The 25,938-nt window shown below is 41.6% G+C and overlaps 1 non-coding gene and 1 pseudogene across 1 annotated transcript; one reads left to right on the forward strand and one right to left on the reverse strand.

Moving 5' to 3' along the window:
* Window positions 1-25,066, reverse strand: LOC122126903 (annotated as a pseudogene).
* Window positions 21,219-21,382, forward strand: LOC122126918. Its single transcript, XR_006151042.1, has one exon. It is a non-coding gene; the product is annotated as a U1 spliceosomal RNA (small nuclear RNA).
* Window positions 25,067-25,938: the final 872 nt, after the last annotated feature.

Consider the following 25,938-nt stretch of genomic DNA (forward strand, 5'->3'; position numbering starts at 1 on the left):
CTAGCAATGGGAAGTCTTAAACCTCTTCTTCCACAAGACTTCTTCAAATTTCCCCTGTTCATCAGCAGTGGCATCTTTGATTTGCTGGTACTTGGACACCGGGTCATTGATGTTGCTTTCAACCTCAGTGAACTCCATCTCATCCATGCCCTCACCTGTATACCAGTGCAAGAATGCCTTGTGCTGCAACATGGCACTGAACTGCTCTGAGGTGTGCTTGAAGGGTTCCTGGATGGCCGTGTTGTTGCCAATGAATGTGGCCAACATCGTGAGGCCATGTGTGGGGATGTCACACACAAGTGTCTTCACGTTGTTGGGGATCCATTCTGCAAAGTAGCTGCTGTTCTTGTTCTGCAAGTTGAGCATCTGCTCATCCACCTCCTTCATGGACATGCGGCCTCGGAAGATGGCAGCAACTGTCAGGTAGAAGCCATGGCGGGGATCACAGGTGACCATCGTGTTCTTGGTGTAAACATCTGCTGGGTGAGCTTGGGCACTGAGAGAGCATTGTATTGCTGGCTGGCACGGCTAGTCAGGGGTGCAAGGCCAGGCATGAAGAAGCGCAGGCAGGGCAAGGACACCGTGTTCACAGCCAGCTTGCGCAGGTCTGCATTCAGCTGGGCAGGGAAGCGCAGGCAGGTGATGACCTTGATCATGGTAGCCAACACCAGGTGGTTCAGTTCTCCATAGGTGGGCATGGGCAGCTTCAGAGTGCAAAAGCAGATGTCATACAGGGCCTTGTTGTCAATGCAGAACGTTTCATCTGCATTTTCCACCAACTGGTGGACAGACAAGATGGTGTTGTAGGGTTAGGTGAGGATGATAGGGTTAGGTGGATAAAGGCTCAGCCCAGCACTGGGAACTAGAGTGTCTGGATGTTAGGGAGGAGGGGTGCCCGTTAGCCATCTCCCATGGACTATGATGACGTATCAAATATGAAGTTGTCTGGTCTGAAACACTGGCCAAATGGTTCCAATCTCACTGAGTCTAAGGTGCCAGTGTCCAACATCTTGGGCAAGGGCATGACACTGAAGGTGTTCATGATGCTGTCTGGGAACTCCTCTCGGATCTTGTTGAGAATCAGGGTGCCCATGCCTGACCTGGTGCCACCTCCCAGGGAGTAGGCCAGCTAGAAACCCTGGAGACAGACACACCTTTCTGCTCACCACTTCCAGCACTGACTCCACCAGCTCGGTTCCCTCTGTGTAGTGGCCCTTGGCCCAGTTATTGCCTGCTCTGTTCTGGCCTATCAGACACAAAGACATGATGAGACACATACTCCAGGAATAATGACTTTGCTATATGCATTGTGAAGACTATAGGCTCCTCTGAGCAACTTTGGCTATTATTTTAGATACACTGGTGAAATAAAGGAAATGTTTTCTTTTTTGGGGTCCAGTTGTGGGCCTGAACTCTGGGCCTGGGAGCTGTCCCTCAGCTCTTCAGCTCAAGGCTAGTGCTCTACCACTTAAGCCACAGCACCACTTCTGGCTTTTTTTCCTGATTAATGGTGCTGAGGAATCGAACCCAGGGCCTCATGCATGCAAGCACGGTACTGCTGAGCCACCTTCCTAGCCCCCAGGAAATGTTTTCAATGTATCTGGGACCCTACAAATCAACCAGGTTCTAAAGAAAGTAAAGACAATGTGGAGGAAGATACATTTTAACCCAAACCACGTACTTCTAAAAATGAACAGAGCCTGGTGATGAGAAGGGGTCTTAATGGTAGAGTGCTTGCCTCACATGCACAAGGCCCTGGGATCGATTCCTCAACACCACATAAACAGAAAAAGCCAGAAGGGATGCTGTGGTTCAAGCGGTAGAGTGCTTGCCTTGAGCTGAAGAGCTGAGGTACAGTGCTCAGGCCCAGAGTTGAAGCCCCACGACCGACCAAAAAAAATGAACAGAGCCTGCATCAATACTGGAAAAGTACTTACTTTCACAGGAGGAACAGGAGAACAGAATGGTCAGAGGGAAGCTAAGCTGAAGGCACTTGTCTGCACCTTGCTCACATATAGCTGTGCTTTGATTTCTGGTGTCCTGAAATGGTTCCCTGTTATTGCCAGGTATTTGAAAGGGCCAGCAGCGCTGAAACCTTGTTGGAGGCATTCCCTGCTCGCTGTTCATTCCCTTCAGAGGCTGTTTGCAGACTGGTATTTATCTGTGCTGATTGAGTGGACAGGGACATGACTCCCGTGGACTGAAATAGGTGGGTTAGGTGAGGATGTTATCTAGATGAATAAAGGCTCAGCTCAGCTCTGGGAACTGGAGTGTCTGGATGTTACGAAGGAGGGGTGCCTGTTAGCCATCTTCTATGGACCATGCTGACGTACTAAATATGAAGTGTCTGGTCTGAAACTCTATGGTTCCGATCCTACTAAGTCTAAGGTCCCAGGCTCTAGGTCCACCATGATGGCCCGAGGAACATATTTGTTGCCTGTGGGAACAAGAGTTGACTTGGGCCTATACTTGACAAGGAACTTAGGAGCAGAGCTTATGATTCTAAGTGGCTCTCAGCATTCATTATAGAAATTACAGCATTTCAGACATGGAAACAGAAAAGATATCTTGAGAATGAATCACCATGCAAGAGGCTTCAGCAACTTTAAGGACGTTTGCAGTTGTCTATTTCCATGCATTTTATTCCTTTGCTTTGGGCATGGTGGCTGAAATCTCAGCTACTCAGGAGGCAAAGATGAGCATCAGGCTTTGAGTCTAATAGGGCAAAAGAAAGATGACAACACCTTTTTTTTGTTGTTGTTGTTCATGGTGGGGCTTGAACTCTGGGCCTGGGCACTGTCCCTCAGCTCTTCAGCTCAAGGCTAGCACTCTATCACTTGAGGCACAGTCCCACTTTCAGTTTTCTGAGTTGTTTATTAGAGATAAAGGTCTCAGGGACTTTCCTGCCCAGGCTGGATTTGAACGATGATTCTCATTTCTCAGCCTCCTGAGTAGCTAGGATTATTGGTGTGAGTCATCATTGCCTATCAGCAAGAAGCTTTCTCTTTTTTGTTAATTTTATTTTTATTGTAAAGGTGCTGTATAGAGGAGTTACAGTTACATGAGTAAGGAAATGAGAACATTTATTGTCGAACATTGTTACCCACTCCTTTGTTGTTCTCCCACTATCCCTTCCATTCCCCAATTAAAAGTAGCTAGGTGCAGAGCACCAGTGGCTCATGCCTATAATCTTAGCAACTATGGAGTTGGAGATCATCACTGTTCAAAGCCAGCCTGGGCAGGAAAGTCTGTGAGACTCTTATCTCCAATAAACTGATAGAAAACCAGAAATGGCACTGTGGCTTAAGTGGTAGAGCTGCTTGTCTTGAACAGAAGAGTTGGGGCACAGTGCATAGGCCCAGAGTTTAAGTGCCACTGACGACAAAAAAACAAACAAATAAAACAAAAGAGCCAGGTGTGGCTCTTCAGCAAGTAGATGTAGGGGAAATTCAAGTATAATGCTTTCCTGGGGAAAATACATAAAATTCATATTTCTTGTGTTATAATTTTTCAATAATTGTTATCAAATAGCACATTTCCCTGTATTCAAATACTCAGAGCAACCTTGGGCAATTACTTGCAATTTGCCATTTAACCTGATTTTTCAAAAGGGATATCAGTTAAAATGATATAAACATGAGTTTGAGACTGCCCCCTTCCTAAACAATGACATGAAGAAAACTGGCCATCCTGCCTGATATACAGGATCTAATAAAGACACAACATAAAATACTGTTCATAGCAGTGATACAATTCCACACAACGACTCTCAACCAAGGAACCACAAGATTAAAGTCTTATATCTTACTTAAGCAATATCACCACAAAATACGAAGGTGAGGACATCCCCAAATGTAGATCTATAAAACTCAAATACATTAAATAGCTCTGTCCTTTTGTTTGCACTTTTTCATTGGTTTATTACACAGGAAAACCAATTATCTACGATTCTGTTTGTATACAATGATGTAGAATGGAAACTCTTTATATAAAATTAAATGAATTTCACATTGACAGTTACAAAAACTGACAATCTACTCTGTAGACTTCAGTAAGGTTGTTTGTGTTAGGAAAGACAATATATATCACTTAAAAGCAGTGTTTACACATTATTATTGGGTTTTTCTACATCACAACAATGTTTTTTACTTTAAAAACCTTAAAAAGAATTTATTGTTGGCTAAGTATTCATATTCAAAATGCTAAAGTCCAGAAGTGTTATAGATTTCAGGGTGAGACACTTTATTTATGCTTTATGATTTGGACTATTCACATATATATTAGTGACTGAACATCCCTCTTTAAAATTTTAAAATTTTCAATTTCAAAATTTTTTTTTAGAAATTTAATCTGTATTTTAAAGAGGGCAATGCAACTGGGCTCTGGTTGCTGAAGGGTGAAATTCTAGCTACTCAAAAGTCTGAGATCTTAGGATCGCAGATTGAAGCCAGCTGGGGCAGGAAATTCTGGGAGACTCTCATTTCCAAGAAACTACCTGAAATAGTTGGTGTCATGCCACCTCCTGCGGAGTCTGCATGAGATCGCGTTAGACAAAGAGCTTTAAGGAAGCATGCCTGCAGGAAGGGGGTGTTGGTTCAAGGCTTCCCATACACTTGGCTGCACCTTTATAGCCTCTACCTTTATTCTTACTATATTCTTCTTGGCTGTACATTCATTGCTTTTATTCTCGTTTTGGCTATTTTTCTATTGATCCGTGAACAGAGCATGTTGTTTCTTTCCAGTCCAATAGAGATGACTTCTCTAAATAATAAAGACTAGGACCAAAGATTAAATGTGGGCGATGCCCCAATCAATCATCTGATGTGATGCTGCCTCCAAAAACTCCTACAACTTCACAAGCGGTTTTGCGGCTCACGCATAGTAAACATAAAAACTTAAAATTTCCAAATATGTTACAACAAGCAGAATTAATGAATTAAACTAAGCTAGAAGGAGTTATCCCAGAAGCACAGAGAGTTCTAAAAAAAGGAACCCCTGGTAATAAAAGGAAAAGAAAGATTGAAGAGATGAAGGACAATGCCTATGCCCAGAGTTGAAGCCCCATGACAAAAAAAAAAAAAATCCAGGTGTGGCTAGTCAGCAAGTTCAGGTAGGGGGAATTCAGTAAAAGGCTTTCCTGAGGAAATTCACAAGTGTATACTCAAAAATTAAAACAAAATATATGGTGGAGGGGCTCAGGTGGATACAGCACTTGACTTACAAGATTGAGGCCCCAAATTCGAACTACAATACCACCCTAAGAAAGGCAGGAACTCCTTCCTTGTCATTAGTATTCCCCAGGGACCTATTCTGCCACAGTATTGGAAGCCAGACAGGAGACACTCACTAGCTGCCTCGTTGTAATATACCTCGATTCTCTAAGCTGCTGTCTACATAATAGTTGCCAGTGCAGTCAATGTTGTGCTCATCGCTTAGCATTTCCCAAAACTGAGATGGAACTAGAAGTGTATTATGGCCTAGAATGTTAACTGTCCAAACAATGGATTTTAAAATAACTATAAGAAATCCAAGTCCTGTTGACACAAATATTTTTGTAAAAAAATTAATTTTTTAAATTAAAAAAAGCACAAAAATTGATGGTATTTTAGTTTTGTTAATCTCTTTGCTATCTGGCTGAATAGAAGACATCTGGGTTCTCCTATGTTTATTCTATCTTACGGGATACAATATTCTGTTTGGATTCTATGATGAGAACCTGGCCTTATATGGACATGAAATTGCCAAAGCAGTAACTTGAAGACTCAGCTAGAAGGGTCTCCAGAACCCCAAGGGTCCTCAGAGCATACACCGACAACCACGGATTTAGAAAACACCCAACTTAAGGGAACTGAGATAGGGCATGAAAACTCAGAGAAATTTGCATTAAGGTTGATGAACTGTTCTCAATTATCTAATACTCATCAGTTGACAAAAAGGGAATCCTCTGTATCTGTCAGCTCAAAGACACTGCACTCCTTTCTTTCAAATCAGACCAAAAATGCATTAGTCTATTCCCAGGAAACTAAGTACAATGACTTGAGTCTCAGGTAAGACTAAGACATGCAAGGGATTTGAAACCACCCCAGCCTTGCTTAAAAAACCACACCCACCTGGGCCACACAAATTAGGGAAATTGGGGAAACTATCTGGGGGACTTGATTTCTAGGAGGTTAGGGACTACTATGGAGCCCCACTTACCTCAGCCTAGACATGACCACCACCACCTGCACCCTCCAACCCCGTCCTCTTCCTCCTTATCCCCCTAAATTTGAGACTAGGATCCTAGGCCAGTGTCATGTTCCCCTTTGAGCCAATCTGGTTGCCACAGTGGCTTGCCTGTATGTACACGATCTCCCTCACGGTGTAGGGCTGCAAAGCAGTTGGATGCGTGTCCTCAGCAGTGGTGTACACCGAGGAAAACAGGTAGGGCTGGGGAGCAGGAATCTGACACAGCCAACTCAGATCCCCATTTAAACCTCTGGTTGTTATGGGGCAGAGGAGATGGGGTGGACTTGATAGGCAGAGCCAGCAGGTGCTCCAACTCAGTCTGCCTACTGCTGGGTAATCAGAGATAGCTACCCGTTATCACTTAGCCCTGGCATCCAGCTGTCAGCCTCAAGTCAATTAGCACAGCTGCCACTCTATTTGGAACCTCTTGCCACACTGCCATCCACCTCCCACCCTGACTCACAAGAGAGGCTGAACCCTGGGATCCAGGAAGCAAGAGGAGGGGCTTCCTCTACACAAGGTACTTGTGCCAGAAGCCAAGAACAAGCCTACCATCTATTTTTGATAGGAGGGCCTAGAACTGAAGGGGCATGTTCTGTTGGATTCCATGACTGATTTCCATTCTGGGAAGAGTCAGGGGCTTAGGGCCTTGCCTTCATACTCAAGTTTTCTTTTCTTTTCTCTTAAAAGCAGCTTGCTTTATTACTTAAGCCATAGGTCTACTACAGTCTACTTTTTGTTTCATTTGGCTTCTGCTCCTAGAGTGAGAACTCAGCTCCTGCTCTGTGTGTGTGTGTGTGTGTGTGTGTGTGTGTGTGTGTGTGTGTGTGTGTGTGTGTTTGGCTGGAGTTAGGCACGTTGGTGTTAGGGCTTGAAATTAAGTCCTGGTGACTCTTTCTGAGATTTTTACTATTATTGAGATTAGGTGATTACCTAAATTTCTCTTATTTCAGAATATTGTGGAATAGTGATATTTAGTTGAAGTCACAAACATACTTTAACCTTCACAATGCAAATTGTCATTATTATGGTCGATAAAGTTTGTGAATTCTATAAGCTTTGACAATACAATTCTATAAGCTTTGACAATACAATTATTTCTTCCAGGTGATATATACATTTCTTTCCTTTTGCTTATTGTAAGACGTTCTGTCTTTCACTCTCATTCCTCTCCTCTCTTTCTGAGGTTTTATTGATTTACTTAGTTAACTGAAGGGTAAATGGCTCTACTACTTGAGCCACAGCTAAACTTCTGCCTTTTTTAAGTGATTAATATGAGGCAAGAATTCCATGGGTAGTCCAGGGCAGTACAGAGAGGCTTGAAATCTGAGGATCAGAGTTCAAAGTCAGCCTGGGCAGGAAAGTCAATGAGCCTCTTATCTCCAGTCAACCTAATAGGTGGAAGATAGTAGAGCTGTAGCCTTGAGCAAAACACTTCAATTTTAAGTCCCTCGACTGAACATACTGAAGCAAGTTTCATGGACTTTCCTGTCCAGTATGGCTTTGAACCATGACCTACAGATTTCTGTTTCCTTAGCATTCAGAATTATAAGTGTGAGTCAACATTTACAAATCTTTAATTACCTCTTCTTTCACCTTTTCAGTTATTTATTATTTCTTTCTTTTTGGCATTTGTTATTAGGCACTAGCTATTATGCTGATTTTTTGTTTCCCTTGAAACTACCATGACCTACAACTTTGACCACAGGTAAACTACAGGCTGTTTTTCTTTTTTGCAGCTGTTTTTCTAGGGCTTAAACTCAGGTCACAGTGACTGAGGTTCTATTTTTTTTTAATTGAGTGGTGGTTCTTAGGTCTTGAAATTAAGTCATGATGACTTTCCTTGAGGTTTATTTATTTTTACCTTAATAGTAGCTGGTTTCACTACTTGAGCCACAGCTCAACTTTTGCATTTTTTTATGGTTAATAGGAGATTAGAATATCAATAGAAAGTCAAGAGCATTACAGAAAGGACTGAAATCTGAGAATCATGTTTCAATGCCAGTCTTGGGCAAGAAAGTCAATGAGACAATTATCTCTAATAACCACCTAGAGGTTGGAAGAAGTAGACCTGTAGCCATGAGCAAAACATAGCAAGTTCAAGCCTCCATACTGAACACAGTAAAATATGTCTCCTGTACTTTCCTGCCTGGGCTGGCTTGAACCAAAGTCCTCAGTTTTCAGTAATCTGAGCAGGTAGAATTACAGTTTTGATTTAGAAGGCCTTAATATGCTCCCTTTCCACCTTTTCATTTATTTGATTGTCCCTTCCCCCTTTTTCAAAGTTCATGTCCTTTATTATTAGGGCCTACTCATTTATGCTCAGTATTTAATTAATCAATTTATTGATATTGTCAGTTTTGGGGCTTGAACTCAATGCCTAGGAACTGTCCATCAGGGACACAGCAGGCACACTACTATTTTCAGACATAGTGCCACTTCTACTTAGTTGGAAAAAACAGTCACCAGGGGACCTTTTAGCCGAGGCTGGCTTCCAAATGTGATTCTCAGATCTAAGCTTCCTGAGTAGCAAGGATTACAGGCATGAGCCAGAGGCACCTGGCTTGTTTTTTTTAGATCAAAACTAGCAGGCTCTATATTTAGGCCACACTACTTCACTGTCCATGAGATTTTTGGCCTTTTGTTTTTTGCTCAAAGCTAGCAGGAACAAAAACTCAACTCCTGAGGTCTTTTTTTGGGGGGAGAGGAGGCTTGAATTCAAGGCCTAGTGACTCTCGCTGAGGGTTGTTTTGTTTTGTTGTGGGTATTTTGTTTTTCATTTCAAAGCTAGCAGGCTCTACTACTTGAGCCTCAGCTCAACTTCCGCCTCTATTTTTCTTTTAGTGGTTAATAGTAAATAAGAGTCCCATGGGAACCAAGGCACTACACAGTATCCTAAAATCTAAGGATTACAGATTAAAGCCAGCCTGGGCTAGAAAGTCCATCAGTCTCATCTCCAATTCAGCACATGATACAGGAAGTAGTATTTTTAAACTTGAGTAAAAACCCTCAAGTTCAAGCCCATGTCTAGCACACTCAAAAAGAAGTTAGTTGGACTTTCCTGCCCAGGCTGGATTCGAACTGTGATCTTTACATTTCAGCTTGGATTAAAGATATGAGTCTATATTATAAAAAACTAATTGGCTCTTTTCTTCTTCAAATACATTTATTTATTTGTTGGTTCTCTGTCTTGTTTTTAGGGCCTCACCAATCCTGCTGAAGGATAGAATGCTCTAAAACTTTAGTAACAGTTGCAATTTGGTTCATTTTTTGGTTTTGGTGGTTAGTAGGAGGTGAGTATAGACACTCCCACAAAGTCCTGACTTATACTGATTGCGGTTCATTGTCAGGAGACAAGGAAAGTTCATGAGACTCTTATCTCAAATTAACCTCCAAAAGATTGGAAATGGTCAAGCAAAAACTTGTAGATCATATCCCAGAAAGGAACACACACACACTCATACACACACACACACACACACACACACACACACACACACACACACACACACACACACACACACACAATGGGCTTTCCTGTCCTGGTTGGCTTGGAATAGTAATGCTCAATTTCAGTGTTTTGAGTAGCTAGAATTTCAAGTGTGAGCCACCAGTTTCTTGTTAATTTTTATCATTTTTAAGACTCTTTGTGCTCTCTTGCACTTTTTAAAAAAATTTATTTTGTGGTTGTCTTAGTGCTAGATCTGTTTTTCACTTACCTTTTTTAAAACTTTTTTTCTTAGCTTTTTCTTAGCTTTTTTTATGCTCAAGGTTGCTGCTCTACCACTTCAGCCACAGTTCCACTTCTTTTTGCTGATTAGTTGGGAATAGGAGGCTCATTGATTTTCCTGCCCAGGCTGGCTGTGAACCACAGTCTTCAGGTTTGAGGATACTGTGTAGTGCCCTTGGCTTCCTGTGGGAAACTTCTGTCCTATTTACCACCAGAAGATAAAGAGTGTGGGGCAGAAGTTGATCTGTGGTTCAAATAAGAGTGCCTGCTAGCTTTGAATTAAAAAAAAATACTTGGAAGTCTAATTCTGGTACTAATTGTACACTATTCAAACAAAACAAAACAAAAAAACAAAAACAACTTATGCACAGTGACCAGGTAATAAGGATTCCTAACTGATAACCTGAACTCATTTCCCAAAGCCTTTTTTAGATATATGTGGTCATTTGTGTCAGCTGAGGAGAGATTAAAGAACAAGGCTTTACAGGCCAGTTACTCAGGACTTGGAAATCAGGATCCATTGGCAAAGCTTTTCAGAAAATGACTAAAAACTCACTCTTCACAATTCCAAATGGTTCTTCCCTCTGTGCAAGGGAAAGAGGGATGAGAAGGAAGAAATATGGGAACTAAGAACCCTCAAACAAGGTAAGTTATGTTAACTTTATTAGATAAAGTAAAACATAGGTGTACGGTGTGCAATCCAGAAAAGGACATGTCACCTCTGTGTGGATCCCAGTTAATTTAGTTAATCGATGGTAAGGAGTAAAACCCACTATTGTATTTATAGAAAGGAGGTACATGGCAGGCAAGTCAGTTCACTAACCTCAAGGATTTTGAACATAAAGGAGTGAAAATGTTGACTCTGTTTGGGTAACAGGAAGGAACAGAGCTGAGGAGGACTGAGATGTGCAGACATTCCCCAAGAAAGATCTCACTGACATCAAGTCTTCAGATGCATGCTGGTTGCCAGTGGCTTATGCCTGTAATCCTACTCAGAAGGCTTAGATCTGAGGATTGTGGTTTGAAGCCATCTGGGATAAGAAAGTTTGTAAGTCCTTTATGTTTTACAACTCAAGAATATTCATATTTGTTGCTAATTGCAACCCAAGGCAGTGCAATAGGATACCAAGCTGAAGAAAATTAGAAAATACACGGACAGGTATAGAGAAAAAGAAAAAAAAATCAATGAGGACCTGGGGTCCCAAGGCTTACTGGCACTTGGGCCCCAGGTCATACAAGCAATCATATTTATTTGGATTCACACTGGGAAGGTTACCATGGATACATGCAAAAATGAAGCTTCTATATTGCAATCAGAACCACCACAGTGAGAGAGAAACACTGGTTCCCTTTTTGTTTTGAGAAAGGAGAATGCAACCTAGAGAAAATCCAGACATTTGGTCTATTTTATCTAGCTTCCTAGGTTAAGTTGTCAATTCTTTTACCTCCCAGGCTTCAAGGCCTTTAAAGCACTATGGAAGGGGGCAATAGCTTAACACTCTCCACAGCTGTGCTTTTTTTTAAAATTGTGAAAATACCATACAGAGGAGTTACAATTACATTGACAAGATAGTGAGTACATTTCTTATCAAGCATTGTTGCCTCCTCCTTTGTTTCCCCTTACCATCCCTTCCCCTCTCAACCCCCCTTCCTTACCCCCACGCTCTACCGAAGTTGTAAAGTTCATTTTTCAACATAACATCTTATACATTTCATTGTTTTAATGGGGTCACCTGTAACCCTATTTATATATTTGTTTTTTTTTTTTATTGTGAAAATACCATACAGAGGAGTTACAATTGCATGGGCAAGATAATGAGTACATTTCTTATCAAGCATTGCTGCCTCCTCCTTTGTTTTCCCTTCCTATCCCTTCCCATCTCCCATCCCTCCCCATGTCGCGCCCCCCACCCCTCCCTCCAGCTCTTCCTACCTCCCCCTCAAAGTTGTAAAGTTCGCTTTTCGACATAACGTGTTGTACATCTCATTCATGCAATGGGTCCACCAGTATCCCTATTTAAACAATTTGTTTTTTTTCCTTCCTTTCCACAAATTATACCAACATCAACTACAGTGAAAGCAGGGCTAATTCCATGGGGAGGTACATACAAAGCAACAAAGAAATCATTTTATAAATATGTTGGAAACAATCTCAAGAAAGAAAAAAAAAACATTTGAATCCTTATCTTGGGGTTCATTTCACCTAACATCAACTTGTCTGACAGTTTCTGTTTGTCTCAGACATATACTAGTTATTTCAAATAAGGGAAACCATGGGACTTATATTTCTTTGGGCCTGGCTTACTTCACAGAGCTGTGTTTTAACCTTTGCATAGTCAGCTCTCAGCTTTCTGAGTACTATTCAGGTGATGTTCCAACCTCTCAAACCTTTTCCAGGTTCAACAGCTAAGCTTGAGTCTCCTACACCTATTAATATTAATAGTATGGATTACAAACAGTAAAAAGAGAAAAATAACATTATACATTTAAGCAGAAATAACTGACTTCATTCATTTATACAGGACAAAAAATTTAGCACTGCTGTTTAAGTCACTAATAACACTTTTTTAAGATATACTTTCATGGCTTTCATAAAACTTCCTATATAGTCCTTAGAGTGTCTTTTTACCTCCTATTTTTATTTATTGCATTTGCATAGTAGTATATCATCCTTAAAATCATATCACCTCATAATTAAAGTTTATCTTGTAAGTAAATACTTGTGAGACTTCAATAAAATATCAAAAAAGCTGAAAGTGGAGCTGTGGCTTAAGAGCTATAGTACAAGCCTTGAGCAAAAGAGGCTCAGGGGCACTGTCCAGACCCAAAGTTGAATCTCTAGTGTCCACACATACACCCCCCACCCCACCCCAGACCCCACACACAATCAGATGATAATGTCTATGAAGTTCTTCCTTAGGATGATCTTGGTGACGTCAGCAACTGTATCAAGTTTCTCTCTCTTACATGCCTTTGTGGTAGTAGACAGCAGAGTCACTGTAGTATAACACATGTCTAAGACCTGGCATTAGCAAAGGCTATCATGTAACATATCCAACATATAGTCCAGCTCTCTTGATGGTAGATCTGCACATCTTGGGACTTGATGGGACCCATGTATTCTTCAACTAGCTTTCCCATCCTCTGTGCCACCTGCTGCAATGATTCATTATCCACACCAAATAGGCTTTCGTAACCTTTCCCTAATTATCTGAATACTGGATGCCAGAGATGTCACGGAGACACTCTGTGGCTATTCCCCTCCCTGACAGTCCATTTTACCTCCTATGCTCTCCTCACAGATGTGGGCAATGGTCTCTGAGAGACTTCATGCCTGATCTTGGAGAGATTTAGTTTTATTGTATCCATAAGCTTTGGGAAATCATGCAGTGAAGGTCCAGGTTAGGAACATAGCTCCTCCTTCTGGAGGTTTTCCTGTATGTTCTCTTGGCCATTGAACAGAAGTGGGGTCTCTGAAAGGGAACTTATATGGTGTTCTCTGTCTGTCTTGGTCCATATAACATAGAACCACTTTCCCATCCCTTTAATGATTTAGACATGCTCCATGTGATTTGTGCTGCACTGCTCTCAATGTAGTAACAATGTAGAGGACACAACTGGATGTTGTGTGGATAGCTGTCCATACTTGGGCATGAGTCCCCTTCCAGGCAGGACCCATAACTCCATGCTGGGAAAGTGAGAGGAAGATTAGCTGGCTTATATCTGTGTAATCTGAATGACCCCAGGAGGCATTGAGGCCTCCTCTTCATGCCCATGGCCCCTCAGCATATTGATAAAGAATGACACACCATGCCCAATCATCACCAAAATGCTCACCTGGTCCTGGGCATTATCACCACTGTCTCACCCACTTCTAGCAAATTCTCTTTTTCAAGGCCTTGCCAATCCTCCTCCTTGCATTCTCAGTTAAAATACTGCTGTCCATGAATAAAGAGCAGAAGACAAGGAAACAGGTACCCTAGGGAAAGTAAATACTGGACCTCTTCCATGGTGAGAAGATAATGCAACCTGCAACTATAGAATAGCGAAGGAGTTAAGATGGTTGTGCACACAGTTTGTGCAGAAAAAATGCCAGACCTAGTATGCCCTGTTCAGAGTTTCAGTCCATAATCGTCTCTAACAAGGACATCTCAGGTACAGATAAACCAAGTTCATAGTGTCTTTCCTTCTTTTATTCTGTGCCTTTCTGGGGCTTGCACTCAGGAAATGGATACTATCCCTGTAGTTTATGTTTTTCCCCTCAAGGCTACTGCTTTACCACTGGAGCCACAACTCTACTTCTAGGTTTTTTTGTACATAATTGGAGATAAAAGTCGTATAGGCTTTCCAACCCAAGTTGGCTTCAATCACTGATCCTCAGCCTCATGAATAGCTAGGATTACAGGCTTGGCCACTGAGCCTGGCAGCAATACTCTTCCTTTTTTATTTCCTTTTCTTTATTTTTTTTGTAAGTTATGGGCCTGAATTCTGGGCTTGGGCACTGTCCCTCATCTCTTCAGATCAAGGCTAGTGCTCTACCACTTGAGCCACAGTGTGCCTTCCAGCTTTCTTTCTGCTTATATGGTACTGAAGAATTGAATTCAGGGCCTCATGAATGCAAGGAAAGCACTCTACCATTGAGCCACCTTCCCAGACTCATCTTTCCTTTTCTTAAAAAAATATTATTAGGAATATGACGTTCAGAGGGGTAACAGTTAAGTCAGTTAAATTAAACAGTTGTCAGGTAATGAATACATTTTTTGGGGACAATTACACCCCTTCCCTTGCTCTCAGTTTATCCCTTCCACTGTGGCTTTTTTGTGGTTAACTGGAGATAAGAGTCTTCCAGACTTTGCTGCCCAGGGTGACTTTGAACCACAATCCTCAGACATCAGTCTGCTGATGTGCTAGGATTAGAGGCTTGAACTTTAAAGTCAGGATGACTGTTCTGAAGATTGTTCTATATTGCCTATGGGCTGTGGGCCTGAATGGACTTAGGCAGTGAATGCCAGGCAGGTCTGTCATCCGGAAGCATGTGTCCTACTTAAGCCTGACTGGCTCTCAGAACAGATAGGTGATGCTTTCAGAGCAAGAACCAGTGTGTACTAGCTCAACAGAAGTCCTCACTATATTTATCTCATTCAACAACTACTGGGTTGCTTATATTATCAACACTTTCTTTCTTAAGAACATTTGTATTGTAAGATTGAAGTAACTACAGATTTGTAATGGCCTAGGAATATATGTGTGTTATCAGATTTAATATCCAAACTACATAACTGCTCTGAATCATGTTTTATTTATCTTAAAGTAGTTCTTGAATAATACTCTTTATTAGTAATGATATTATTAATATAAGTATTAAAGTTCTTCAAACAAGTTTCTCTTATTAGATGAATCCTTACAGTGACATTGATATTACTTTCTTTTTTTTGGGGGGGGGGTCCAGTCGTGGGGCCTGAACTCTGGGACTGGGCGCTGTCCCTCAGCTCTTCAGCTCAAGGCTAGTGCTCTACCACTTGAGCCATAGCGCCACTTCCAGCTTTTTTCTTATGTGGTGCTGAGGAATCGAACCCAGGGCCGCGGGCATGCAAGGCAAGTGCTCTACCACTGAGCCACCTTCCCAGCCCCAAAGATTCTTTTTTTTTTTTTGGCTGGCCGTGGGGCTTGAACTCTGGGCCTGGGCGCTGTCCCTCAGCTCTTCAGCTCAAGGCGAGCGCTCTACCACTTGAGCTACAGCGCCACTTCTTACAGTGACATTGAAAGCATCTTCTGGAGCAGCAATGGAAAAGATACTTGGTGAATACTAAGAATGAGGGATGAGAAGTGTGAAAAACAGAACTAAGAGACTTACAAGTGTGACTGGAAAACATCTTCCACAGAGCAGAATCCCAGACTTTTGAAGGTTAGTCAGTCTGAGAATAGGTCTTCAACCAGTTCAAGTGACCACATGGGTGAGTCTCAATGTTGCCACATGGATATTATTTTGATTCCTATATGAAACACTCATGTCTGATGGGCTTTCACAACACCAGATTTATGAAAGTTTGCTGTCTTCTTTCCTTCAATATTACTTCACACTTCAATATTGAGTGCATTTTTTCTTTTAAAACATGAAAACGCAACACCATCTTTTGGACTGAGGTGTTTCCTGTCTCCCTAAAAATAGCTCTGTTATTTAAGAGGCTTCCTGACAGGTTCCAGTGCCTCACTTCTTTAATACTAGCTACTCATGAGGCGGGGATTTGAAGATCAGAGTTGAAGCCTGCCATGGTAGGAGAGTCCATCAGAATCTCATCTCCAATCAATTAACAAAAAAGCCAGAAGTGGAGCTGTGGATGAAGTGGTAGAGCAGCAAAAAAGGCATAAGGGCAGGTTGCACTCAGCCTCAGCCTGAGCCCCAGCCCAGCCTTCAGGCACACACACACACACACACACACACACACACACACACACACGTGTCTTCCTGCCAGGCTTGTCCATGGGGTCCCATTAAATCGTTGGAGACCTGTCTTCAAATGGACTCACCCTTGTATTCACATTAATGTGGAAATTGGCTCTCAGTCACCTATAGATCTATTGGTTCAGGTTGTGTATTTTGCATCCCACTTCCTCTGCTTGTTTTCTGAGGTGAGTTTTGTAGCTCAAAACAGCTGTCCATACACTTCAAGATGCTGCTTATGGTCCCAGGGCCTGCATTCACACTCCAAATGGAAAAATAAAATATAACCTGAGACACTCTGCTTACTTTGAGGACCATCTATCCAGGCAAGGGCAGCTCCCTATGAATGGCATACTGGAAGCCAGGCTCAGGGTGTTCAAACAGACAGAAGCGAGGTGTGGAGGGCTTGAGTTGTTCTGAGGAAAAGCAGAGAATGGAGGAAGACAGAGAAACTGGGAAAAGACAATCTACCTTCCCATGTTTCCTTGCAGTTCCTGATCAATAGTATAACCTTTGCTAATTGTTCTTCTGTGTGTGTGTGTGTGTGTGTGTGTGTCTCCGTGAATGTTTGCATGTACACAGTAGTTCTGGGCCTTGAATTCAAGGGCTGGGCACTGGGATGTCAGGATGAATGTGAGCAAGTATATCATATGCGTGTGTGGAAGTAACTCCATCAAACCTCTCAGTGTGTGCAACTAGTATATACTAATGAAAGTGAAAAAATGATTAAGCAATGCTCAAACTCCTTCCTAAGCTATTTAGAGATAACTTTAAAAAGTATGAGAAAGCATTGTTGGTAGGGGATATGAAAACAGCTAGTTAAAACTATGGGATTATTCAAGCCAGGTCCTAGTGGCTCATACTTGTACTCCTAGATGCTCAGGAAGCTGAGAACTAAGGATCATTATTTGAAACCTGCCTAAGCTGGAAAGTTATGACACTCTATATAAGATATACTACTCAGAAAAAGCTCAAAGTGGTGCTCTGGGACTCAAGCGGTAGAGTGCCCTAAGTTCAAACCACAGGCTGGCAGAAAAAAAAGAAACAGTCCAAACTTAAGATGTCTAGGGAGTTTTAGAATAAATATCCTATAAAAACAAATTACTATATCTTGGGGTTCATTTGTTGTTGTTGTTTTAGATTTATTATGTAAGTGTTTGGTTTCCTTTGTATATTCTTCCCCCTGTGGTATATCCCCTGTTGTCACTGTGCTTGACTTTGATACCCTGCATCTTGTAGATACATTTTTCTAATTTGGGGAGGGGAAGGGAAATAACAAAATGCTAAAACAAGGACACAGGATGACCCGTTGCAACAATGACACCCATAAGACAGTATGTTGGAAATGAACTTTACAACTTCGGGTGGGGAGGGGAGGAGTGTGGGAGGTGGGGGAGGTAAGGGATAGTGGAAGATAAACAAGGGAATGGGTAACAATGCTTGACCAGAAATGTACTCATTGCCTTATTTATGTAACTCTAACCCCTCTATAGACTCTTTACAATAAAATAAAATTTAAAAAATGAAAAATAACTAGTTACAGCTAAAGTAGGAAAGGAAAAAAAAACCTTTCACCCACTGGCCTGTGGCAACAGTAATTAGAAATATACAGTCAGTACAAATAAATTGCAATCCCCCTACAGATTCATGCCTATGGCTACTTCACCTTCTTTGTCCCCAGGGGAAAGTCAGGAGAAATCAGTACAAGCTTCCTATCCTGTGACTACTCAATACATGTACCAAGATTGTCATCTGTAGGATATCAGATGGAAAAAGTCAACATTCCTTCCAAAAGGGTCTCAAATGAGTCTTATAAACCATAGCCTCCTACTGTCCTGATTTAAATCTTATTTCCCTTCCCAAGCTACAAATACATATAAACTTGTGGAGGCCTCTAGAGAGATGGACAAAGACTTATAAAATATATACTATATTTCACACCTGTAGAAAACTAAAACTAGATCCTTATATAGCACCCTGCAACAGAATCAACTCCAAATGGATCAAAGACCTTGGAGTCAAAGCAGATAGCCTGAAAACATTTCAGGAAGGAAGAGGAAAACCTCTAGGTCTCCTTGGCACATGCCGAAAATTTCTTAATAAAGGCCCAGAAACACATAAAATCATAGAAAGGTTGGACAAATGGAATTGCGTGAAACTGCAGAGCTTCTGCATGGCAAAGGACATAGCTAGCAAGATCAATAGAAAGCCCAAGTACTGGGAGAAGATCTTCACTAGCCATACAATGGACAAGGGTCTCATATCTAAAATATATTTAGAACTCAAAAAATTAAATTCCCCAAAAACCAATCCTCAAAGAAACAACTGCCCCATGAATAAGTGGGCTAAAGACTTAAAGAGAAAGGTCTCTGAAGAGGAAATAGGAATGGCCAATAGACACATGAAGAATAAAAATGAAAATCAAGACAATGTTGAGATTCCACCTCACCCCAGTTAGAATGGCTATAATCAAGAACTCTAATAATAACAGATGATGGAGGGGATGTGGTCAAAAAGGAACCTTACTGCATTGTTGGTGGGAGTGTAAACTTGTTCATCCACTTTGGAAAGCAGTATGGATATTCTTCAATAGACTCCACATAGAGCTTCCCTATGACCCAGAAATACCACTTTTGAGCATTTACCCAAATGATCGCAAACAAGGCTATATTAAAGCTACCAGCACAATTGTTTATTGCAGCATTATTTACCATAGCTAGGATATGGAACCAACCCAGGTGTCCCTCAGTAGATAAATGGATCAAGAAAATGTGACATATATATGTATATATACATATATATATACATATATGTATATATACATATATATATATAATACACACACACACACACACACACACACAAACACACACATACACACGTACACAATGGAATTCTATGCCTCCATTAGAATTACATCACCCCACTTGTTAGGAAATAGAAAGACTTGGAAAAAATTATATTAAGTGAAGTAGGCCAGGCCCCCCCAAAACGTAGGTCTTATAGTTTCCCTTTTTTTCAATATCTAGTATATGTCTAGGACAAGAAGAAAAAATCAAAAGCTATGTACATATGACCATATAGGATGATGTTAAGTGAAATAAACCTCAAGATAGTAACTCAAGTGCTTTTTTCTTTCTTGCTATTGTTTTTAACATATTTATAATGTACTATGTGATTTTTTTTATTTCTCTGGTATGTTCTTCCTCCAGGGTATTACTCTGTATTCACTGTATTTGTTTCTGGTGACCTGCGTCTTATATGTACATAACAAGATGTTTAAATAAGGATACAGTTTAACCCATTGTAACAATGAGATGTACAAAACACTATGTTGAAAACAAACTTTACAACATTTGTGGTGGATGGGAGGTGTTGGGAAGGTGGGGAGGGAAGGGATGTTTGGGGAAAAAGAAAGGAGGAGGTGACAATGCTCACTAGGAAATGTGCCCACTACTTTACTCATGTAACTGTAAACCTTCTGTACAATATTTTTACACTAAAAATATTTTAAAAACAGCTTAAAGAATATATACTATGTTTCAATAAATTGAAAGAAGATTCATAAAAGGCATGTTTTGAATTTTATTTTTAAAATAAAATGAGGGCTGGGAAGGTTGCTTAGGGGTAGAGTGATTGTCATGCATGCATAAGGCCCTGAGTTCCATTACTCATCACCACATAAGTCGGAAAAAGCCAGAAGTGGTGCTGTGGCTCAAATGGTAAAGCACTATCCTTCATCTAAAGAGCTGAGGGACAGTGACCAGGCCCAGATTTCAGAGTTCAGGCCCCATGACTGACAAAATGAAAGAGAGAAAGAAAGAAAGAAAGAAAGAAAGAAAGAAAGAAAGAAAGAAAGAAAGAAAGAAAGAAAGAAAGAAAGAAAGAAAGAAAGGAAGGAAGGAAGGAAGGAAGGAAGGAAGGAAGAAAGGAAAGGAGGAAGGGAGGGAGGGAGGGAGGAAGGAAGGGAGGGAGGGAGGGAGGGAGAAAGTTGAGATAGTGTCCAGGGCCAAAGTTCAAGCCCTGAAAAAGTACCCCCTCACCAAACACAAAATCATACACAGGGCTGAGATTCAGCTTAGCAACTTACCATGCATGAGTTTTGATCCCTAAAACAAGGAAAGGGAGGGATTGGGTGAGGGAAGAGAGAGGGAGGGAGAAAAGTATAGGGAGAAATAACAGCATATAGAAAAGAGGGTAGCTCTGCATAATAAATGATATTCACTAGGGTACATGGTCAGGCAAACATTTTCTGTAAAGGAACAGAGTAAGTACATCCAGGCCTTGGGAGTCACATGATATGCCTTAAGTATTCCATTCTTCTGTGGCAGTGTGACAGGGGACACATAAAATGAATGCATTATAACTTTACTAACATTCACTGAAACTTGAATTCTATTTTTATTTGAAATATGGCTAGTGGAAATGTGTGTCTGAATTTTTAATTTTATGTAATTTTGCTTACTGTAAGTATTGTCACTTACAACTTTGTGGCTGGCTACTCCACTGAGTAGAACAAGTCTGGCCTCTGATGAAGTCTTAGAGCACCTCCAAAGTAATCCAGGAATACAAGCCACGGAAGTCACTCAGCTTTTTGGTAGTCACAGTAAGAAACAGTAAAATAAGAAAATAAATAAAACCTTCAATTAAAAACACCAAAGGAGCTTTAATAAAAATTCAGCAAAATTTATCTAGTATTTAAAGCTTAATCCTCAGATTTCAGCATTCTGAGTAGCTAGGATTACAAATGTGAACTACTCTCATGTGTTTGTTAGTTTTTTAAATACCAAGTCAGCCTTGTTACTTACCTGGCACTTGTTACTTACCTGGCAGGGGAGATACTATGATCATGAAGATGGTTTTCCCAGGGCCAGGCTTATCTATTGCACTTCAGATGTGCTGACCCCTGAGATTTCCCCAAATGTGGGAAATTCGACTGTATAATTTGTGGTAGTGGGGGACTGCGTTAGTTCTCTCCACTGGATAGATAGATAGATAGATAGATAGATAGATAGATAGATAGATAGATAGATAGATAGATAGATAGATAGATAGATAGATAGCATTGTATTTTATATTGGCCTCATCTGCTTTCCTGCACTCAGCAGTCACTTGGTCCTAAGGACTACTATAAAGGATGAGGTACCTCTAGGACTACTTTGTAGTTGCTAGGAACTACAAGGAGTAGGGAAATCAGCTACAACTCACCATGAGAAAATAAATGAGGAAGTTGGGTGCAGGTGGCTTACACATGTAATCCTGAGATCTGAGGATTGCAGTTCAAAGCCAGCCCATATAGGAAAGCTCATGAGATTCTTATCCTCAATTAACCACCAGAAAACCAGAAGTGGGCTCTGGCTCAAGTGGTAGAGCACTTCACTTGAGCTGAAGAGCTCAGGGACAGTACCCAGAGTTCAAGTCCTATGACTTACAAATAAAAAGAAAGAAAACAAATGAGTGACCAGAGCCAATGGCTCATACCTGTAATTCTAGCTAGTTAGAAGGCTGAGATCTGAGGATCAAGGTTCAACACCAGCCTAGGAAGGAAAATCTATGAGATTCTTATTTCCAATTAACCACTGAAAACCGTAAGTGACAATGTAACTCAAAATGGTAGAGCACTATCCTTGAGCACAAAAGATCAGGGACAGGATCCAGGACCTGAGTTCAAGCCCCACAACCGACCAAAAAACAAAAAAAAAGGAATGAGAAGCCACCTTAATGAAATAGCTAGGCAAGTACAATATACAGAATAACTTTTCCCTTCCTTCTTTTCTTCCTTCTATTCCTTCACATCCTTTCCCCCTTTCTATCCTAGAACTTAAACTCAGGGCCTCATGCATTTTAGGTAGGTACTTTACCAGATGAGCCATACACCTGCTTTTTTTGGCTTTAGTTATTTTTCTTTCTTTCTTTCTTTTTTTTTGGGGGGGAGTCCAGTCGTGGAGCCTGAACTCTGGGCCTGGGCACTGTCCCTCAACTCTTCACTTGAGCCACAGCGCCACTTCTGGCTTTTTTCTTTTTGCTTATGTGGTGCTGAGGAATCGAACCCAGGGCCTCAGGCATGCAAGGCAAGCACTCTACCACTGACCGCCTTCCCAGCCCTCATTTTTCTTTTGTTGGTTATGTAACTTGAACTCTGTGCCTGGGAGTTGTCCCTGAGTTCTTCAGCCCAAGGTGAAAGCTCTATTGTTTGAGCCACAGTACCACTTCTGGTTTTCTAGTGGTTTATTGGAGATATGAGTCTCACTGGGCTGCCTGGCCTGGCTTTGATCTGTGATCTTCAGATTTCAGCCTCCTGCGTGGCTAAGATTACAGGCATGAGCCACCTGCGCCTGGCTTGGCTTTAGCTATTTTTGTGGTAGGGTTTTATGTCTATGACCAGACCAGCATGGACCATAATCCTTCTTTTTACCCTTTCTGAGTAGATGAAATAAGAAGCACAATGCATTGGGTTCAATATTGATTGAGATCCAATATTTTGAATGTTTTTCCTGGGCTAACATCAAATCATAATCCTCTCTGTATCTGTCAAGACCCAGCAGCTAGCATTACAAGTGTGAGCTCCCATCCCTGGCTCAAATTTCTGATGACTAAAACATCTGAACAGAGTTTTAATAATTTTAAATGTTGAATTTGGGGGCAATGGGTGCTCTACTTGCCTAGTTGCAAATTGCACCAAAAATTCCAAATATTAACTTTTGATTTCCTAGAGTACATTAAATAAGCAGATAAACTTTAAAAAGCAATTAACTAAAGAAAAAAGCTAAACAGAATACATCCTTACCATTGTAACTTTGGACTAACACCTTGTCAATCATTGCTTCCATCATAGGTTTTTGTCTGGGCAGTATATGGCATACACGGATCATGCCACCCCCAAGGTTGTGGGCTAAACAGCCTATATCCACAGGAGTGAAAGCCAGGCTCTAGGCAAACACACCAAAGGAAGGCAGGGTCCAGCAGCATTGTACGTGGCAATGTCCCAACATATGACCCAAAGTTTTAAGCCAGCTTAAATAAAGCTTTTTCCTTAGGAATAATACTGTATTAAGGCATACCTCTTCTTCTGGGTTTATCACTGCTTAATTGTAGACAAGTCTCATGGACTTTCTGCTTGGGCTGGCCTGAACTCATGTTCCTCAGATCTCAGCCTCCTAAGCAGCAAGGATTATAGGCATGAGCTACCAATGTCTAAATTGATTATTCCTTTAATACAAATCAAAATGGCTACAGTATGGTTTAACAGAGAGCTTGAATCCTTTTCTGAGCCTTATAAATTTTCTGACTAGAAGCAGAATGACAAACTGACATATGGGAAACATTGTACCATATTAAACCATTTTTCAGAAGAGTATCTGGCTCATCAGTTTGGCTCTTGCCCTCCTATTCTAATGTTGACTTTTCTGCCCGGGCTGGATTCAAAACACAATCCTTACATCTCAGCCTCTTGAGTAAGATTATAGGCATGAGCCACCTGTCCCTGGCACCATCCACATTTCTGTACAAGTGAATAAAACTCAGTGATATAGTGTCTACCTCTTTAACCCAAAGCAGGTAAGAAACCAAAATTGAATTTGAAATTCAGTTGAATATGAGTCTATATTCTTAACAACAGGGTTGTAAATTATTTGGTCTTTGCACAAGTCTCTTAGTAGATACAGAGCACATGTCATGATTTTTCTATTTCAAATGGTCCATGAGAGATAGCTCGGCATGGTATGGTAAGCCTGTAATTCCATCACTTGGGAAGCTGAAGCAGAAGCAAAATAAGTTCAAGGCCATCTTGGCTATGTAGTGAGATGCCATTTCAGAAGGGCAGGAAGTAAATGGCTCCTGATTATATAAGCCTTGGCAATTACTTTCCCATCTTCTGTGTCTACAAAGAGAAGCCTAAGACTCCAAGGCCAAACAGAAAACATGACCCAAAGACTAACACAAAACAACTGGATACCAGCTGTGTCGACTCATTCTTGGGCCAATAATGTCAACCAAAGGCACTCTTGAACAGTTGAGTCTATGTCCCCTCCTCTTCTCTTCAGAAAGGGTCATTTCAAAATCATCATTCCTAGAAATTAAAAGACATCAGTGATATTAGGATTTCCATTCCAGCATATTTACAAGTCAGTGAACACTTAAGACATTGGCAACTATACAATTAAGTGACTAGCAAGTGGAACATGGTACATGAAGACACTAATAGTTCATAGTATATGGTCTGTGAATTAGAACTTATTAAATTTGCTACCATAGCTGCAGCAGGTGGAGTAACAGTTGGGGGAGGCAGCAGCAACCTTGGCTCCAGCCCCTTGACCTCCGGAGTGCATCATGGAACCTAGCAGCCCTTCACAAAGGCTGGGAGAGAAGAGAGCTGCCATGGAATGCTAGGATCATGCCTCTGGTGTGGCATGCGACCATCACCTCACTTCTGCTTCCTGGCTAGATGAATAGGGGCCGCATGCCTGTGTCACCTCACTCCTGCTTCTGGTCTGGGTGGGTAGGAGCCGTGTGCCTGCACCACCTCACTCCCACTTCCAGTCTGGGTGAGTGTGGGCTGCATGCCTGTTTCACCTCACTCCTGCTTCCACTCTAGGTGAGTGGGGGCCACGTGCCTGTTTCGCCTCACTCCTGCTTCTGGTCTGCATGAGTGGGGGAGTAAGGGCCATGCTGCCTGTGTCACCTCATGACAACCTCCGGTCTGGGTGGGTAGGGGCCATGTCCCTGCATCACCTCACTACTGCTTCCTGGCTGGATAAGTCTGGGCTTGGTGCCCTTGTCACCTTACTCTGTCTTCCGGTCTTGGTGAGTGGGGGCTGCTTGCCTGTGTCACCTCACTCCTGATTCCAGTCTGGGTGAATAAGGAGTAGGGGCCATGTGCCTGTACCAACTCAATCTTGCTTCCGGTCTGGGTTGGTCTGACTGGCTGTGAGCTAATTACTATGTCCAGATGCTGTTTACCAGCCCACGCCAGACGTTAGACTTTTCCAGTTCTCATAACAAAGCATGACATTAATGGATTAGGATGGCACCTTGCTAGGTTTGAGAACCATGTTATTAAATTGTGTGTGTTTGCATGTGCACTGGTCTTGGGCCTTGAACTCAGGGCCTGAGGTCTATCCCTGAGGTATTTGATCAAGGTAGAGCTCTACTTCTTGAGCCACAACTCAACATATGGCATTTTTTTGTGGTTAATTGGGACTAAAAGTCTCCCAGATTTTCCTATCTGGGCTGGCCTTGAACCACTATCCTCATATCTCAGACTTTTCAGTAGCTAGGATTTACAGGTGTGAGCTACTGGTGCCTCAGTATTTGCTTGATTACCATCGAGAGAGAACTGTGCTTGGTAAGTGTTCTGGAGGAAAAAGAATTGAACTCTTCTAATGAGCAAAGGTGAAAATACTCAGGTTCTAGCCCGGCATTGGTGGATCAGGCCTCTAATTCTACCAATTCAGGAATGTGAAATCTGAGAATTGCAGTTAGAAATCAGTGTGTGGAGGACAGAGTTCTTGAGACTCTTTATCTCCAACAAACTATCACA

This window comes from Dipodomys spectabilis, unplaced genomic scaffold, assembly GCF_019054845.1.
Source record: "Dipodomys spectabilis isolate Male_0828 unplaced genomic scaffold, ASM1905484v1 ptg000290l, whole genome shotgun sequence".
Lineage (NCBI taxonomy): Eukaryota > Metazoa > Chordata > Mammalia > Rodentia > Heteromyidae > Dipodomys > Dipodomys spectabilis.